The sequence below is a fragment of the Xyrauchen texanus genome, chromosome 23 (genome assembly GCF_025860055.1).
Source record: "Xyrauchen texanus isolate HMW12.3.18 chromosome 23, RBS_HiC_50CHRs, whole genome shotgun sequence".
Lineage (NCBI taxonomy): Eukaryota > Metazoa > Chordata > Actinopteri > Cypriniformes > Catostomidae > Xyrauchen > Xyrauchen texanus.
The window spans coordinates 3,989,347-4,005,253 of record NC_068298.1 but is presented as its reverse complement, the minus strand read 5'-3'; the positions used below and the strand labels follow the sequence as shown (position 1 = coordinate 4,005,253).

Sequence of the window (15,907 nt, the reverse complement as noted above, 5' to 3'; positions counted from 1 at the left end):
TCCAGAAAATAGTAAGTGGGAAAAGGAAAACATAAATAACAGATTAAAACAAAGAAATGAGAAATGCCCTAGACTCGTTACCATTTATAGTAATGCATGAGCACAGGGGATTGTATGGTTAAGTGTGCTCGGTTAAGCTCTTTAATGATTCCCGTTTATTCCAAACGGCACTTTCGCTCACCTTTTGACATTTAAAACACACCCCTTTATTCATTTTCCTTCATTCCTCCATTTATGACAAAGACGGTTACACAATTTTTCTCCAGGCCACTAGAGGGGGGTGTGGCATCATCGCCATTACAACTTTTTGTTTGTCAGTGATTCAAAACCAACAAGCAATCTAAAGAGAAATAATTCATTTGGGATCTTATCGTAGTGTCTTCCTCTCTACCATCCTCCCTTTCCACCCTTCTTCTGTGGTGCCTTTTCGAGCAGCTCCGGGTGCCGCAGGTTTTTGTTGCCGTGGTGGCACTGCATTGCTCGCGGTGCCGGTTCCTGAGCCGGGTCGAGGGGAGGTGGGTGGACTGCTGGCTGTTTTACTGGCGTCACTGTAAAACGAACGCAATCAGTCTCACTAAAACACATTTTCATAGGTTAATGCTCGATTCTGACGGGTCAATCGTGGCATCTTAGCGGTCAAATATCTCTAAAATGGACTAATTAGGCGGCTCACAAGATTTTGGAGCAAAGTTGGTGACTTAACCTTTCATTTAGAATCACACTTGTACTCTTCGGAAACAAAAACAAGTATTTTTTTGTATTTTTATGAAAGAATTGTGAAAACAGTTACTTCGATAAAGTAATAATAAAAAAACTGAAGTTGTGCATTTTTGGGGATTTTATGGTATTTAGATCTTATTTATCTCTAAATTACAGCATTCGTTGTCATATGCAGTAACAGACTTAGTTATTTTCACGTAAAAAATATTTAAATGTCATGCAAATGGGGCACGTTGCTGCCATCTGCTGGGAAAAACAAATCAAATGTAATGACATGTTTAAACACTAGATGGCTTCAGAGATCACAAATTCATCCCTGGTTGTAGAGAAGATCAGTTCTAGATACAAGTTTTGCATTTGGATATATATTAAGACATTATCCAAAACTACTTTTCATCAAAAGTTTTGCAATTTTTAGTTCTGAAGTGTCAGTTTTTGCAAAGATGCCACATTATAATTAGTCAAACCTGAACACGGTGTTACAAAGAGAAGACAACGTATGTTACCTATCATTTATTTCAAACATGAAAATTTATAAAAAAAAGTATATTGATAAAACGGTCAAGAAAATGAACAAAAAAAACCCACCAGAAATGAACAGGAATGGGCATTAATATTTCCAACTGAAGACTTAGGAAAAAATATTTTGCAATGGCAAACTGGTCATTTGTGTTACAAAATGCATATGTGTGTGCGTATTTGAGGTATTTGCAACTTTAATCTCGTAACATTGCAACTGTCTTCTCGTAACATTGCAACTGTCTTCTCGTAACATTGCAACTTTAATCTCGTAGTATTGCAACTTTAATCTCGTAGTATTGCAACTTTAATCTCGTAGTATTGCAACTTTAATCTCGTAGTATTGCAACTTTAATCTCGTAACATTGCAACTGTCTTCTCGTAACATTGCAACTTTAATCTCGTAGTATTGCAACTTTAATCTCGTAGTATTGCAACTTTAATCTCGTAACATTGCAACTGTCTTCTCGTAACATTGCAACTTTAATCTCGTAGTATTGCAACTTTAATCTCGTAGTATTGCAACTTTAATCTCGTAACATTGCAACTGTCTTCTCGTAACATTGCAACTTTCTTCTCGTAGTATTGCAACTGTAATCTCGTAGTATTGCAACTGTAATCTCGTAACATTGCAACTGTCTTCTCGTAACATTGCAACTGTAATCTCGTAACATTGCAACTGTAATCTCGTAGTATTGCAACTGTAATCTTGTAGTATTGCAACTTTAATCTCGTAACATTGCAACTGTAATCTTGTAGTATTGCAACTTTAATCTCGTAACATTGCAACTGTAATCTCGTAGTATTGCAACTGTCTTCTCGTAACATTGCAACTGTAATCTCGTAGTATTGCAACTGTAATCTCGTGGTATTGCAACTGTCATCTCGTAACATTGCAACTTTAATCTCGTAACATTGCAACTGTAATCTCGTAGTATTGCAACTTTAATCTCGTAACATTGCAACTGTCTTCTCGTAACATTGCAACTTTAATCTCGTAACATTGCAACTGTCTTCTCGTAACATTGCAACTTTAATCTCGTAGTATTGCAACTTTAATCTTGTAGTATTGCAACTGTCTTCTCGTAACATTGCAACTGTCTTCTCGTAACATTGCAACTGTCTTCTCGTAACATTGCAACTGTCTTCTCGTAACATTGCAACTGTCTTCTCGTAACATTGCAACTGTCTTCTCGTAACATTGCAACTTTAATCTCGTAACATTGCAACTGTCTTCTCGTAACATTGCAACTTTAATCTCGTAGTATTGCAACTGTCTTCTCGTAACATTGCAACTGTCTTCTCGTAACATTGCAACTGTCTTCTCGTAACATTGCAACTGTCTTCTCGTAACATTGCAACTTTAATCTCGTAAAATTGCAACTGTCTTCTCGTAACATTGCAACTGTCTTCTCGTAACATTGCAACTTTAATCTCGTAACATTGCAACTGTCTTCTCGTAACATTGCAACTTTAATCTCGTAACATTGCAACTTTAATCTCGTAGTATTGCAACTTTATTCTCGTAGTATAGCAACTTTAATCTCGTAACATTGCAACTGTCTTCTCGTAGTATAGCAACTTTAATCTCGTAGTATAGCAACTTTAATCTCGTAACATTGCAACTTTAATCTCGTAGTATTGCAACTTTATTCTCGTAGTATAGCAACTTTAATCTCGTAGTATTGCAAATTTAATCTCGTAGTATAGCAACTTTAATCTCGTAGTATTGCAACTTTATTCTCGTAGTATAGCAACTTTAATCTCGTAACATTGCAACTGTCTTCTCGTAACATAGCAACTTTAATCTCGTAGTATAGCAACTTTAATCTCGTAGTATAGCAACTTTAATCTCGTAACATTGCAACTTTAATCTCGTAGTATTGCAACTTTATTCTCGTAGTATAGCAACTTTAATCTCGTAGTATTGCAAATTTAATCTCGTAACATTGCAACTTTAATCTCGTAATATTGAAACTTTATTCTCATAATTCTACAATATTATTCTGTATTTTAGACTTTCCATTCATTTCCTATGGGGTCAATTTTGACCCAAAGAGAACAATAGATTTTTTATGACCGCTTAGACTCATCAAATCAAGTCAAAAAAATGATGTGTGTTCAGATAGCCTGTGGAGAAAAAGTCACAAAATCTCATATCAATCAGATAAAGGACATCATTTAATTACATGAACAGAAATGAAACGGGTCAGAACTGACCCGAGGAGTTTGTGAAGGTTAAAGCCAAAGTATACTTCAGTAGTCCACGTTGGTGATCGTTCCATGCACGTATGCGTGCCAAAATTACAAACTTTGACATGTGGCCCAGATTTTCTCAACATGTGGACAGTCCTCGTCTGTGGACAGGGCTGGACTGGTAATCTGGCATACCGGGCATTTTCCCGGTGGGCCGACGCACTTTATGGCTGATCAGGGGAGGGCTTGGCAAAACGGTCCATATGGGTCACAATAAGCTAAAATGGGTCGCCCCGTTATGCAGAATGGAGCACAAAATGGTGCCGCGATATGCAGAAAAGGACAGCGAATGCCCCCCTCCCACTCAAAAACGTTTGGGCCAGTTGCAATGTAAGATCCTGGGCCGATTTCTCTTCCCAGTCCAGCCCTGTCTGTACACATCATTGGTATATCGTCGAACGCATTTGTATTTGTTCGTGGTCAGCAGAGTATAATTTGAAGGTAACGCGGTGACCGGGCGCTATCCGAAATGCCCAAAAACGAAGTATACCCAGGCCTTTAATGTTTTTCAGGTCTACACAGCTCCCTCTAGTGATAGAATTAGAAAAAACATGTTTGGAAACTTACAGCTCAGCAGAAGCTCCGGAAGTCGCGCCCTGTGTGCCACGGCCCACCTGCTCCTTCTTCTTGCCCTTCTTCCTGCCGCGGTAGTACGAACGCTCTCGCATCGGCAACCAGCGCTCAGGGACAGGGGTCGATTTGGGGTCACAGTTCTTGGGCAGTTTACCTGAGAAGGAAAAGGTGAAGCAATTATCGGATTAAGCGAAAGATAATGAATGATCAATTAAAAGAATAACGATTAGTAAAGAACATACCTTTCTTCTTTTTCTTCTTCTTCTTCTTCTTTTTAACATCCCCTGGACTAAAATCAAGTGACACATTTGTTAAATTAACGATTTACAGGGTTCCCACGGTCAAGACAAAAACCTGGAAATATTAGGACATTTTAGAATTGGGATTTCCAGGCCTGGAATAGCCACGGAAATGAGTAAAATCTTAAAGAAATGGAGATATCTATAATGAAATGTACATTTTTCTAGATATGATCTGCTCTAATGTACTTCATTGGCTAGAAATCACTCTTTGAGGGGGTAATCTATATGAAATATTTTAAATGGAGAGTTGTGTTACCCCTGTCCTTTCGGTTGGCTTTCTCCGACAACTTTGGCAGCTTTCTTTCTGATGTACGTGGCTCCGTGTGAGTTTTCTAGCTCATCAACGTCCAGATTAAAGGACATGGCGTCCGGGGACGGGAGGTGTTTACTCAGACTGAATAAAATAATGCTCAGGAAAATGCATGCATACAGTTCAAGAACAATCAACACACTACATACACATCTCATGCTTGCATCTCACGTGCAGTTTAGCCCACAGGTTACATCTACCTGGAATGCAACCAGAGAACTTGACCGTTTCAACAGATGCGTGTTCGAGGATACGCTTTGGACTTGTCCTGATCCACGAGTGAGTATGCGGAGATGAGCTGCGCCAGCGTGTAGATGTCATTTGTGTTCTGTTTCCACAGCTGTTCTAGATCACTGATCGCCTCTTTCTTACGGCCGCATTTCAGCTTGTAGTTCGCAGCTTCGCGCACCAGAGAGAGGTGGGCCGCAGACCCCGACTGACAGAGAGAAAAACAACAATCACACAGTTCTACGCTATTGTGTCTCTGTGTTAACTGTTATCATATGCCTTTACCTGCTCCCTCTGGTAATACCCTCCTCTGGAGTGTGTTTATTCAGTACAGATGTACCTAGCGTCAAGTACAGTTGTGCCATGGTGAGCTTAATACCAACAGCGCTTTCTGGGTGCTGATCTGAAAACCGCTACAGGAAGAAAACACTTAGAGACCTCCACTGAAACCTGTAATAAAACGAAGAGAAACACCAGGTATAAGTGTTTGCAGTACCTGTAAAAGCTCTATGGCTTTATTATGCTGTTTCTCTCTGCAGAGGAGTGCAACCTGGATCAGAACGGGTCTGGGGTGACCGGGGTTCTGGGTCTGCAGGTTTGATGACAGCTTCCTGCACTGATCAGCCTGTGGGGCGACAACCGAGAGGTCACAGAGAGATTCAATCATTTACTTCATACATAAAGCAGACTAAAGCGAATTACAAAACAGAAAATGCTTACAAAAACAGTGCTACATACATACTTTGTGCATGTAAATTCGAAAAGGATTTTGCAATTCTACACTACCCAGTGATGTTAAATGCTTGTTTACCTGGTTAGTGTACATGGCCAGCAGGGCTTTGTTGATCTCGATGGCCTGTAACTGTTTTTTGGCCAGTTTGTGGTCCACACCCTCTGCATTGGTCAACTTTACTTTCTTCTTGGAGTCAAACACATTTTGGTCCTGGAAGTTCACAGAGATAAAAGAGCAGAGTTACCACAAATACACAAAGGCACAACAATGGCTGCAGAACTTGAGCCTAATTTACTTATTATATCTCTGGCTTTTACCCTAATAAATAGAAACTCTTTATTTCACTGTATGAATCAATTAAAATTACGGCAACACAAAATGTCATGACTTTTAGAATTGGCTAATACTTGAAATAACCTTGTAATGACATTTTATTGCATTATTCACCTTGTTTATAGTGATGATGTTATTGGCAGTTACAGCTAGCAGACCCACATCAGACGGTCTAAACGCACAGAGAAACCAGATAGAAGTTTAAAAAGTCTTGCATTTATTCATATATACACAAGAGGTCGGCCGATAGCGGATTTTGCATTAATTGGCCGATAGTTCACGAGACAGCTTTTCACCTCGACGAGAAATATCGTCATGTTGTAATATCGTCACATTGTAATATCGTCACATTGTAATATCGCGAGATCTCGTGGCACGTCTAGATTTTAATGATGTGGTTAGCGTATGAGCGGCCGGCTTCTCCCATTAACTTACTGTTGGAGTGCAGCTCATGCAAACAGTACATTTATTTATTAAATCTCAGCTTTTTGTGGTTTAATCATCACACTATGACATATTACGTCATAATTTGATTGTGCATTTCTAGATTCATTTTATACCAAATGTCAAATTTCGTGACATTGCGCGTTTTATAATTAATTCCGTTTTTATGACTGGATTACATGATTCCATAGGGCCACATAACAACACAAAGGAATTATGGGTTTTTTTATGCATCAATTTTTGCCGATAACCGATAGTTCCATAAAGCGACTATCGGCACCGATATATCAGTCTATCTCTAGTATATACAGTACATGCTAAATTATTTATTTATAAAACATCTCTTGAGCTGTGCAATTTTCATGCATGTCGATTTTAAACTTCTGTCTGCAGTTTTGATTGTGCATGTATTGCTTACTTGAGTTTAATGACCTGATTGTAGAGCTGAAGTGCATCTTCATTTCTGCCCTGCAGCTGCATCACATAAGCCATCTGAGAGTGAATGATGGCCAGCTCAGCATCCACATCCTCCTCCGTCACATCCTACATAAACAATTCACAATAAATCCCAATGTTCAGCATCACTACAAACAGAAACAGACTGTCGGGCAGCATACAGAAATAAGAGTTACTTACGGAGTCCTCAGCCAGGGACTTCCTGCACAACTATGGAGAAATAAAGAAAATTTAAACATTCATGTTTTACTGAGAGAACTAACATTATTCTTTAGTCACAGAAGCTTAAAATTAAACAGCGAGGGGGGATCTCAATTAAAGCTGATTGACCATAACTAGCACAACAACCACAGCACCAAATTAACCCGAAAAAAAGATTTGCCGCATAAACGCAGTACTTTTACCTAAAAACAAATCTGAAAAATGCAAGGACTCTTATTTTGAAATGTTTGTGCTTCAAGTTCCTCGCACAAGCAGAGAAGGTGCACAAAAGTTTTGATTTCACCTCCAGCGAGGCTGCCGTAGTCTAGCACTCCGCTCACAGAGGAAAACAAAAATATCGGCAAGCTATCGGTGTTTGCTGATAACCGATTGTTAGCCGATTAATCTGCAAAAAGGACAAGTCTGTCGACCTCTAGTTCTGTTCCAAAAATTATCAAGCTGCCTACCTATACAGCATTTGAAGGCATCAAAGAGATTGATAGACCGATATATCGGCTAGGTAAGATTAATGTATTATATTAATTATTAATATATTATAACCATGTTTGCTTGGCCAATTATCAGTTCCAAAATCTACTAATAGATTGGTCAAGTTTAAGTAATGTAGATATGAGAGTAAATATTTCATAAGTGTGCATTTCACTTTTGGTTGTGTACAGTACATCTGATTTGCTGGTGTTAAAATGTAAAAAGTATATCGGCTATCCTGCACGCTAGATATCGGTATAGGCCAATGAATAACCCATATCGGTCAACCCCTAATCAATGGTGTGTCCCAGACACAAAGGTCATTCCAAAATATAATGCTGCCTTCTAAGGCCACGTCACCACCAATCCATTTCCCCTTGAAAACTAATCAATTTTGCAATGTTTAAGCCACTCATCCACACTTGAGTGACATCTTCCTCCACCGAAAATTGAGACTTTGGGGCCTGGGTAGCTCAGCGAGTATTGATGCTCAAATCCAGGGTGTGCTGAGTGACTCCAGCCAGGTCTCCTAAGCAACCAAATTGGCCCGGTTGCTGTGGGGGGTAGTCACATAGGGTCGTGATTAGTGGTTCTCGCTCTCAATGGGGCGCATGGTAAGTTGTGCGTGGATTGCGGGGGGTAGCATGAGCCTCCACATGCTGCGAGTCTCCGCGGTGTCATGTACAACGAGCCACGTGATAAGATGGAATCTACTGCAAGTCTAATTTCTCATTTGATTCAAGCGTGGAGTGCTAAATGTTAAGCTTGTGGAGTTGCTGCCTATGTAGGGCGTTCCATCTCAGTCACTTTTGAGGTTCAATTTCCATTAGGACGCTGCCTTAGAAGGCAGTAGACAGCAAGTCAGCTCAATAAGTTTCGGGACAGAGCCACTATAACCCTCTGAAATAAAGGCATGACCTCTGACCTTCAGCCTTCTGTAGTTTCTTCATGGCCTGACTGAGCTGCCCTTGACCAATCAGACAGCAGGCAGTGTTATAGCACAGCTCATAGGAGCTCTCAGGTAAACCCAGATCCTCCTGAATATAAACAAAACAATGAATCACAGATGTGATAGAATGGGACGTTATAACTTACTGAACCCTCTGATGAATGAATGATTAAATTCTTAACTTCAGAACAAGAAAATAACATTTACCAATCTCTTCCCCCAAAATCATGTATTTTGAGAGTTACACATTTCAAGTCAAGGCCAAAGAGATGAAATAGGGGGCAAAGAGAGGATAGTCATAAAGTATTACTGATTGCAGAATGGTTAAAAATGGCATGTGTGTATCTCACTGGTGTTGTGTTCTCCCAGGTGCTCAGTGCTGCCAAGACAGCGGACAGGTTCGTCTTCCTCTCCTCTTCATATTCATCTTGAGTTTCTGATGAGGTCTTTGTAAACAGCACGACACTCTTCATACCGCTCCAGTCTGTACAGCTACACACACACACACACACACACACACACACACACACACACACACACACACACACACACACACACACACACACACACACACACACACACACACACACACACACACACACACACACACACACACACACACACACACACACACACACACACACACACACACACACACCAATGAGTTATGAACTCTGCGTAAATTATTGCATCAACTGAACACTTCCACCGATCAGCCATAACATTAAAACCACCTGCCTAATATCGTGTAGGTCCACCTCGTGCCGCCAAAACAGCTCTGATCCGTCGAGACATGGACTCCGTAAGACTTCTGAAGGTGTCCTCTGGTATCTGGCACAGAGACGTTAGCAGCAGATACTTCAAGTCCTGTAAGTTGCGAGGTGGGGCCTCCATGGATCGGACTTGTTAGTCTATCACATCCAATAGATGCTCAATCGGATGGAGATCTGGGGAATTTGGAGGCCAAGTCAACACCTTGAACTCTTTGTCATGTTCCTCAAACCATTCCTGCACAATTTTTGCAGTGTTGCAGGGCGCATTATCCTGCTGAAAGAGGCCAATGCCATCTGGGAATACCGTTGCCATGAAGGGGTGTATGTGGTCTGTAACAATCTTAAAGGTAGGTGGTACATGTCAAAGTAACATCCAAATGAATGCCATGACCCAAGGTTTCCCAGCAGAACATTGCCCAGAGCATCACACTGCCTACGCCGGCCTGCTTTCTTCCCATAGTGCTTTCTGCTGCCATCTCTTCCCCAGGTAAACGATGCACACGCACCCGGCCCTCCTCGTCTAAAAGAAAACGTGATTCATCAGACCAGGCTACCTTCTTCCATTGTTCCATGGTCCAGTTCTGATGCTAACGTGGCCATTGTAGGCCCATTTCGGCGGTGGACAGGGGTCAGCATGGGCATTCTGACCGGTCTGCGGCTAGCTGCGATGCACTGCGTGTTCTGACACCTTTCAATCATGGCCAGCATTACGTTTTTCAGCAATTTGTGCTACAGTAGCTCCTCTGTGGGATCGGACCAGACAGGCTAGCCTTCGCTCCCGACATGCATCAATGAGCCTTGGGCGCCCATGATGTCTTCATCGGTTGTCCTTCCTTGGACCACTTGTTTTGATAGGTACGAACCACTGCATACCGGGAACACCCCTACAAGATTTGCCACTTTAGAGATGCTCTGACCCAGTCGCCTAGCCATCGCAATTTGGCCCTTGTCAAAGTCACTCAGATCCTTACGCTTGCCCGTTTTCCCTGCTTGCAACACATGATATTCAAGAACGAACTGTTCGCTTGCTGCCTAATATATCCCACCCCTTGACAGGTGCCATTGTAACCAGATAATCAATGTTATTCACTTCAGCGGTCAGTGGTTTTTAATGTTGTGGCTGATCAGTGTATATACCCCAACAATCATCCGTATGAATACCATCGGTGTCTCTCACCACTTGGCCGTAGAGTTCCTTGAGTTTGTTCGTTTGTTCTGGGATTCCCTGATTAGTTTTCAAAGCGCTTTCCACCCTGTTCAGACGGTATTCACAGTAGGCCTTCTCGAACCCGATCATATCACTAAAAACAGTAAAATGCACAATCTTTTAATACACTGGCACACTCTAAATTGACAGAAGTATGGACTTTCACATCACCACCGAAGTACATACTATTATAAGATACTAGAATTCTGTGATTTGGGATGCATCCTGGGTTTCTGTCTTACCTGCTCAGAGATTTGGTGTGAGTGTTTATTACATTCAGGGCTTCTTTAAAACCTCCATTATGAATCAAACAGACAATTTTACAGTGCAGAGCCGTCACATCGTCCTTATTTTCATGGAGAACTACAACAAGAGAGAAAAGACCCCATCAAAATCTGTTTGTATCATATGGAAAATGTAAACATTGATATTAATATGTTGCTATCGTACAATAAAAAAAACATTTAGCATACAGACTTTTTGCTTCATTATATCCACATAACTGTATTTCCTTATGATGCCATTTATTTTGTGAAGTGCACCAGTCCCTCCTGCAGCAAAGCACCCCCACAACATGATGCTTCACGGTTGGGATGGTGTTCTTCGGCTTGCAAGCCTCACCCTTTTACCTCCAAACATAGCAATGGCCATTATGGCCAAACAGTTAAATTTTTGTTTCATTAGACTAGAGGACATTTCTCCAATAGCAAGATCTTTGTCCCCATGTGCTCTTGCAATCTCTAGTCAGGCATTTATATGGTGGTTTTGGAGCAGTGGCTTCTTCCTTGCTGAACATCCTTTCAGGTTATGATGCTATAGGACTCGTTTTACTGTGGATATAGATACTCGTCTTCCTGTTTCCTCCAGCATCTACACAGAAACCTATCAAATGGTTGGAGTCATGGAATCACCAAAGGTCATGGCTTAATGCTTCCTTAGATTCAAAAACATAATCACTAGTTTTCACCTAACTCTCATGCTTCACGTCTGTTTTCTAACTGATATCAAAGACATGACATCATGATTTAAGTATCCAGTTTAATCCAGTTTGTTTTGCCTCCAAGTAGCATATGCTAGTTTGTTTTTTCTGCATTTATCTATAGTAATTTTAGCTGTGACTTCTCACTGCTGAAATGTCCAAATACCAATGCAGTGATATTGTTACAATAGAAGAGTGGCATGCAGAGACTTTCATGGGGGCAGTGGCAAAAAGAGCACATGGCACACATTAGGGGTGCATCTAGACATTACAAAAACATTTCAAGCACCTGCTCTGCCCTCGTGCGAATTTATCCATGACTAAGCCGTGTTGATAATTGATCCATATAGCGCCATTTCATTCCACAATTGAAGCGAGCAAAATGTGCACCAAAACATACTGATGGTGGGAAAGCGAGGAATATATATTCACGAGGAAAGCGCTAACTGACTGTTCAGTGAAACGTTGCAATCCCCTGCCATCCTATGTTTCAGAAAAGAGTTTGACACGTGTTGTTATGCGGCGACGTCACTGTAAGTGCATGATGCGGTCCCTTTCGCAATGTAGAAAGTGCACAGCTGACTGGGGCTGACAAGCGTTAACGTTGCGTCAAGAATATTAAATTAACCATGTGAAATCCCAAGAGCAGCGCTAATAATTCAGCAGTGGCGCAGCACCGCCGCAAAATTCATATAGGGGAAACACAGGACTATTTAACAGAGAAAGGCAACTTCTATTAAAATGAATGGGCGAAATTGGAACGTCCTACAAAGAAGCTCTAGCACCCAACAGTCAACGGATGTAGAAAGGAAGTCCCATTACAGGCATTGCCTGTCAATCAACTCAAGAATGCGCATTTGCAAAACAAGCCGTTAAAATGTCGTTTTCTGAGCTGCACTGTCATGACTGGAAATAGCCTCTCGGGAGCATTGCAAAGATGGCCGACAGTGGACTGACTTGCTGACAAGACTTTGTGGTACGTTAGCACGTGACCCAAAGATGATGCATGCCAAATTTAAACACATTCAGTCATACGGTTGTAGCGTTTTAAGCAATTTCAAGCTGTAGCACCCTCAAGAGGCGAAATTGGCCAAAACTTTGCATGCATTCTCAAAATGTTTTGGTATGAATGTTAACCAAGTTTCGTAAAGTTTGGACTTTGCGGTGAGAAGATATAGCCCACCGAGGTAATTTGGGCCATGGCCAAAGAATTACTTAATATATTCGAAGAATCAAAAATCAGAAGAAATTTTTTTTGTCAGGACCATCCCTAGATGATACATGCAAAGTTTCAAGTAAATCGGAGATATGGCAAGGTCTAGTTCGCAAATGTAGTTTTTATGGAATATTTCTAAACGGATATAAAATCTGAGATCTACGTTTTGTTCGTCTTGACTCAAGGAATCAGAGCAGACAAGGACTTTGATTCTAGCCCCTACAGTTGCAAAGATATGAGCCAAAACATAAAAGTACTTTTTATAGCGCCACCTAGTGTCGGATGGTGTGTTTGTATGCGCCCGAGTAGTGGGGGGGATTTAGGACCATCCTACCATCAGTGCTTGGACCCCTAAATCTATAAAGGACACATAATCACTAATAATAAACATCTGAAGACCCCCAGAAAGTCTTAAAGACCTCCAAGACATCGTTTAAAAGCCTCAACGAGTTAAAGTGTTCAATGAAACGATCACATTTGCACTAATAAAATATGAATTTGATTATAAATATAGATATTTATGACTCGACTCCAGTGCAGGTTGGACACATGCTACAGCAGAAGAAGAGCACAAAGAAAGGTTTCATTCAACAGAGAATCGCAACAGATATAGATTAAAGTGTTTTTAATTTACTTTTGTTGACAGCTTTCAGGGCTCTGATGAAGTCGCCGTTCTGTCCGCAGCGGTTGATTTCGGTCCAGAGAGCAGAAACGGTTCCCGACCCGCTCGCCATCTTTAGCCATATGAGCGGAACACACCAGGACAGAATAAAAGTCCCCTGTTACTCTAAAGGAACTAGCATGATAAAAGTCCCCTGTTACTCTAAAGACACTAGCATAATAAAAGTCCCCTGTTACTCTAAAGACACTAGCATAATAAAAGTCCCCTGTTACTCTAAAGACACTAGCATAGTAAAAGTCCCCTGTTACTCTAAAGACACTATCCCCTGTTACTCTAAAGACACTAGCATAATAAAAGTCCCCTGTTACTCTAAAGACACTAGCATAGTAAAAGTCCCCTGTTACTCTAAAGACACTATCCCCTGTTACTCTAAAGACACTAGCATAATAAAAGTCCCCTGTTACTCTAAAGACATTAGCATAGTAAAAGTCCCCTGTTACTCTAAAGACACTAGCATAGTAAAAGTCCCCTGTTACTCTAAAGACACTAGCATAGTAAAAGTCCCCTGTTACTCTAAAGCAGCGTTTCTCAACGGGGGCGGTACCGCCCCCTAGGGGGCGTTTGGACAGTGTTGGGGGGCAGTGTGAACGAGGCAGCAGAGAGGGGGGCGCTCAGGCACAAATGGGGGGCATTACTCCGAGGTACTCAACAGGCGGCCTGCGCAAAAATCTTTTCAGCTCTTCTCCTTAGCCTATGTCTTCGTCTTGCTCGGATTACTGCTGCCACTTCACCAGGAGGATATGCCAGGAGAGCCGCTTCCTAAGTTACACATGCTTTTAATAGGCGGAGAATTTTCAGCGCAAAATAGAGGCGCGCTTTCACCGGCTTTTTCTGTACATAACGCGGAATACATAATTAGGCGCAGTTTACGCTTCCCCTTCCATCTATTTATGTGACACTCCCACTTTCCCCTTGTCCATCCCATGAATGCATATGCATGACACAAAAAGCGAATTTTGCCATTTTCAATTGAGACAGGCAGTCTGCGCTTTCATCTCGGTGCGTCCCGTTCTTACATACCTCGCCATGGTTTTATGCGCACTTTGCGAAACAAATACGCCTGAAGTGGGCGCAAAAGCGTTAGTACATCTGAGAATTTTAATTGTAATGATGATCGGGTGCGGATATCTAATCGGAGAAAATCATTGGTGATGGTTTTTAACAGCTGATTCGGGTGACGTTAGAGCTGATCCGCGCATCTCTACTCGGCAATGTGTAATTGGCCGATGGGAATAATAAAGTCATAATAATATAAATATTGATTTTATGTTAGATGTCTTTTTGCAGTTATTCACCTAGTATATTAATAGTAACTTAAGTTCTCTCCCTCTTGTCCCGCAAAATCAGGTCTGCTGACCTGCAACAGAGCAATAGCCAGGTGGTCACCCTACATTACTCACTGTTATTCATCACAACGTTTAAGCCTCTGACAACTCATACAATGTTCATTTGAATGTAAAATAAAATTCTGTGCAAATTAATGAATTCATATTTAAATGTTGCTAATAACCCACTCGGCTAGTTACCGGCAAATGATCTCCATAGCAACGCCTAAAAACAAATGCCGCAGCTGTCAGAGTGGTAGAAATGACCGTTTGTAGGCTATTCAAATTTGAAGCCTAGTATATATCGCCTAATTGAGTGCGCGAACGACCGCTGCTTTTTCATTGGCCATTTAGGTTAGTTACGTTATTGTTCACGTGATTGGTTCATCTTAAAAAAAAATTGTGTGTGAGCCTGAATTTGTTTGAATTTCTAAATACATTTGCAATACCTTTCAAACAATCCATGTGTTTTTGCATTTTTTTCCAAACACAATATTACTCAACTTGAGGCTTTTACATGTAGTTTAAATACAATAAGAAACTTCTGTTTCAGTTTTTTTTTTACCAAAAACTCAGGCTTCAGATATCAGTGTTGCAATTGTTTGGCTGTAATAGTATTTCTGAAGGGGGCGTTAAGAGGATCATGAAGAGGTCAGGGGGGCGTTTGTTCAAAAAAGGTTGAGAACCACTGCTCTAAAGACACTAGCATAATAAAAGTCCCCTGTTACTCTAAAGACACTAGCATAATAAAAGTCCCCTGTTACTCTAAAGACACTAGCATAGTAAAAGTCCCCTGTTACTCTAAAGACACTAGCATAGTAAAAGTCCCCTGTTACTCTAAAGACACTAGCATGATAAAAGTCCCCTGTTACTCTAAAGACACTAGCATAATAAAAGTCCCCTGTTACTTTTAGATTTAGTTTAAACATTATTACATTTGGAGATTGTGTTTCGCCAAAGTGACTTACAAAAATGTGCAAATATAAAATATTTATAATTTAATTATAAATATTTTTAATGGAAGGAGCATTTCCAAGAGTGTCATTTAGATAATTACAAAATTCAAGGCACAATTCAATTTCATGTTTTTTACTTAAGAGTTCACAAATCACAATAATATGACATTGAGTAATTTTACTTCTATGTTGAAACTTTTATGGACATCTTTAAACTACAGGCAATATTATCAGAAACTGTTGAGAACCAAATTAA

The 15,907-nt window shown here is 40.7% G+C and overlaps 1 pseudogene; it reads right to left on the bottom strand.

Annotated features, from left to right (window-relative positions):
- Positions 1 to 387: 387 nt before the first annotated feature.
- LOC127663376 (signal recognition particle subunit SRP72-like) lies at positions 388 to 13,422 on the bottom strand (annotated as a pseudogene).
- Positions 13,423 to 15,907: the final 2,485 nt, after the last annotated feature.